General features: G+C 34.3%; 1 long non-coding RNA gene across 1 annotated transcript in view; it reads right to left on the minus strand.

The window, feature by feature from the left end:
- Positions 1-1,384: 1,384 nt before the first annotated feature.
- LOC106475295 overlaps positions 1,385-4,869 on the minus strand; it is a 20,742-nt gene continuing 17,257 nt past the window's right edge. The window contains exon 3 of the long non-coding RNA XR_001291800.2: positions 1,385-1,461. This is a non-coding gene — a long non-coding RNA (uncharacterized LOC106475295). The remainder of the gene's footprint in view (positions 1,462-4,869) is intronic.

Here is a 4,869-nt window from a genome sequence, read left to right on the forward strand (position 1 = left end):
AACACAAATTTTTTGGGATTGCAAAATAATGTACTAAAACATAAAAAGTAATCAGTTCAAATCTGAAACAAATATAAATATTGTAATCAATTCTTATAAATACCATTTACTAACATAATTTTCCAAGATATTATACATCATAATGCAAAAAAACTAAACTTATCAGAAGTAACAGGCTTTATGTTTCTTAAACTACACACATTTATTAAAGTCATTACAAAGTTTTAAAACTTTTTAACCACTAGTTTTACTGTTGGAATGACAAAAAGCAAGACTTGCATTGGCTACTGAGAAAGTTAGTAGCCGGTAGTCAACGGGTTAAAGAGTGTACACTATTAGTCTTCCAACCACACTATTTTTGCCACACATCCATTGATGATGATATGTTTCACTCAACCCAAAATGTGTTTGTTGTATCCCAGCAAAAGGATCTTTGCTCTAGAATTTTCATAATCCAACTAGTGTACAAGGACAATGGTTATCCAGCACCTGTTGTACATAAATCCATAATAGCCTTTTCCTGCAACTTGATCAGTACATCTTCTTACAGAATATCATTAATACTCATTTCATACTCTAGCTGCTTTAAGTATGCAACACCTGAATGGATTTGTTATACATGTGAGTTTTGTTGCTTTTTCAGAGGGAAAAATATCTTCATTATGTCGCCTCCTGCTGCCTAGGGCACATGGATGGCTTTTACCACTGATCTTTGTGTTCATAAATTCTCACTTGCTATAAAATGCTATACTAAGCTGTTGATCCATATTCCTTTGTCCTCCAATGTATTAAATATGAGGGCTATTCTCATCTTGTAAATTAGGAATCCCTGATCTAAACACATCTTTATGATCTGAGTGTGTGAATAGCTTGTGACAAAAAAGAGCCATTACATACCATTCTCAAACGACATAAATTTTTGGTAGCATCACACAACCTACAAAATATTAAACAATGTCAAAATGTAGCTCTAATACACACAGTTTCCATGGGACTTCACATCAGTTGTGGTTTTCACATGACATACTGATTTGCATATCCAAAACTATTTTAACATAAGGTACCCAACCATTCATAGCATATTGACATGTAGTAAGATACAGAAAATAAAAATGTCCTCTTTATAAATAGTATTAAATTTACAACTTGTGAAACTGCCAGTCTCAAATGACTTAGTCTGCTTCTCTAATATGATGTTTTTTGAAGCAAGTATATAAAAAATACATTAAGACTACCCAAAAAAATTATTTTCTATTTAGATCTGCATCTAAATGTGTTGGCAGACATTAAATCTTAAAGAGGAAATTTATTATTATTACATTTTATATCAAACTTTGCAGAGTAGTTATCAGATTAGTAAAAATATTCAATGATAATTCATTACCTGTGAAAATAAAATGAATGTGGTAGAACTTCAGAAACTTTCTTGCTAATCATTTGATAATCATCTTGGCTCCAGACCTGTTACAAATACATAGCTCTAAAAATTTGTTCAACTACATGTATGTGTATTATACCTATGAAATGGGCAAATTTATTAATCTTTAAATGCTAGTCAGACATTACTGACTAAATGTTTTGAATGACAAGCACTGTGAATGGAAGTTAAAAAAAAGAAGAAAATTGTGAACATTTAATATATATATACATGTATAGACTGTGTTACATACACTGTATTCACAAAAATGTTTATACAGAACAAGGCTCTCCTATTTCTAATATATATTTTGCCAAAACATGTAGCAAAATATTTGCTTTTGCAATAATAAATAATTGTGGTTTAAATGGCAAATTACTTTTATTAATCAAATACCACAAGATTTATCTGTAAAGCAATTACTATAAAGTGTTACTGCAAATTATATGAGCAGTTTTATTACAGACATTGTTGGTTTACATATTATTCCTGGGCTCTTACCAGGTCAGTTTACAGAAGTGATCACTTACCAAGAGCAAACAAGTGCCTTACTTTAATGAATTACTACACAGCAAATAAAATCAAGTACTAGTTGTCTGTAATATATTATTAAACAACAAAAAATTACTTAAGATACCATCTTTGTCTCAATAGACGATTATTATGCTGACAGTTTTTTAATCTTCAAAACAGATACACAAATTATCAATCAGTATGGTTTATTCCTGAATGTTTTAATATGTCTTCTGGTGTGTAGTATATATTTACAAACTTAACATTTTCCTAACCAGAAAATGTATTTCCATGGATACTCCTCTTCACACAGTTTAGGTATCTTCCACAACTCTTCTGCACACTCTGCCAAAAAAGCCTTATGAAAATGTATTTCCATGGATACTCCTCTTCACACAGTTTAGGTATCTTCCACAACTCTTCTGCACACTCTGCCAAAAAAGCCTTATGAAAACTCCCACTTAATTTCATGTAAATTTGAGCCAATGCATGATGATGTCATCAAGTGGCAAAAGCCCTCCATCAATAGGGGGTGACACCCCAATGCATACTAATTATCCCTATGCACTTACACTCGTGAATCTTCATTCTTTGATGAGGCAAGTGAGAAAATGTGCATTAGAAATGGGGAAAATGGCTGGGAATGTGTGATGAGGTGGGTATTTATTGGAAAAACATTTTCAGGTAAAGAAAACTTTAACTTCCAAAACAAATACCTCCACATACAGTTTAACTAGAATCCTACATTGAGATGGTAGAGAGACTAGTGCAAAGATTATCTAGATGAGTCCTCTTCAAAAAGTATCCAAAATAAGCTCATGGAGTGTGACACCCAATGACAAAGGCTCCATAGGAGCATACTCATGGGAGATCACATTTCAGCTAATCCAAATTATAATCTTTTTCTCACAAGAAGAAGAAAGGCAAATAATCCAATTTTGTGTGGCAAAATTGGTACACGGCTGTTCAAGTACTCACACACAAGATATCAGACAATTTAATATGTGTAATGAGATTGGGGTTCATTCAGACCATACCTTATGTACCTACCTCCACTACCACCAGACTCAACAGGTCAAAACCAGCTGTGTGAAAAGGGCACCATATTATTATTTTTTAATTCCTTGGCACTTGTGTAATGTTTAATATTAAAAAACTCACAATTTTTTAAAAACTATGAAAAACTGGAAAACAGTCTCATACACTCCACATGTTTCAATGTATATCACTGAGTCATCTTCAGGAGTGTAAAGTTTTGCAAAAAATATCACATATATTTAATTCAATTAGTATGAACATACGTGAATCCATTGAGACAATTAAATGTAAAAAAAGTAAATTTAAATTATTGAATAAGGATGATGGACCTGATGGAAATGTTATCAGTAGATGCTGGGAAATTCTTTAATATGTAGATTAGTGATCTGGTAATTGTATATACAAGTGTTATTTTTTGCAAAAATTACACACCTGAGGATAACACAATGTCGAAACATGTGGAGTGTATGAGACTGTTTTCCAGTCTCATCGGATTTTTACTACTTTTTATCCTATACAGTAAGTTATTTGTATTTTATTGTCATTTTTGAGAGTGGGAACAACCTCATTTTTAGAATTGTGTATAAAATAATCATGGTTTTTAGAAAATTGTAAGTTTTTTTTTACCACATTATTTTGTTACTGTATAGATACAGTTATACACATCTACTTGACCATCAGTCTCTATGTGCTCCTAAGCCAGCTGCAGAAGTAGAATATGTTTGTAACATAGTAGGGACCAGTAATAGTGTTCACCTTTACTCTACAGAACAGACACTGGCTGCAGGAGGACTTGTAAGATATAGGTACTGAATGGATTGGTATAGTGAGTTGTATCACTGATTCATATGTAGTTAGTGAAGTGGGATTATCATTGATACATATGTGGGTTGACCTCACTAAACTTTCAGTGTCACCACAGACTCACTTCTCACTGCAATGGGACCCCTTATTCTAGCCCCAGCAGTTAGGTCCTAGTTGGTGAGAAATCTTCAAAGTCCACCACCTAAGCAGCTAGAAACTGGTGAGTGGCAAGGGTCTCCCATACTCCACTAAAAAAAACATGGAAAATTCACATATGAGAGACTAAAGGAATTTGCCAGGATCTCATTGGTCCATCAGCCTGGAAAGGTCTTTTTACTGGAAACAGTACAATGGATGATCACAAAAACTATTTTTAAAAGTGAGCAAGTGCAAGCTAAAGAAGTGGGCAGAAACACTGGTCTGATGATGGGTTTTTTTTCCATAATAGTACACAGAATAGGTATGGTCTAGATAGCAAGAAATGTGATAGATAGATAGATACAATGAGAAAGTAGTCTTACCAAACATCTGATCTCACAGTGGATACATGTAGAGCCAGGACAGATAGTATGAGCACTTTCCATTATCTGACTCAATGCAGATTTTGGGTAAGTATACCTTGAGAAACAAAACTAGCAGCCTAGTAAGGCCTACTGAATGAAATAGGGGTCCTGCTGACATCTTGTGGAAGATGAAAACCATCAATAGATAAAACAGCCTAAAGCTATAGAGATGGAGTTGAAGAGAGTCCGCATGCCTACCTGGAAAAGTTCATCCAATGGTCGGCAAAGAGAATGAATAGCCTGACAAATAGAATGTGAGCATCAACATCCCAAGACAACCATGTCAATGGAGGAGTCAATGGGCCCATCCTGGAAAGGAAGAAGTAACAGGGTTCATGGAAAATAGGTGTCCCAAGATATGGTAAGAAAAAGACAGGGACCCTTAAAGTAAGAGGTCCATGATAAGGGACACAGAAATGCCCAACAAGACACAGGAGCCAAGTCAGTTCCAGATGGCCCAGTAGTACAGAGATGGAAGGAAGGGAGATAGGAGAGAAGTATGGTTTACCCCCGAGTAGTTAAGTCCAAGGAAGA

The sequence above is a fragment of the Limulus polyphemus genome, unplaced genomic scaffold (genome assembly GCF_000517525.1).
Source record: "Limulus polyphemus unplaced genomic scaffold, Limulus_polyphemus-2.1.2 Scaffold8366, whole genome shotgun sequence".
In the NCBI taxonomy this organism is placed as follows: Eukaryota; Metazoa; Arthropoda; class Merostomata; order Xiphosura; family Limulidae; genus Limulus; species Limulus polyphemus.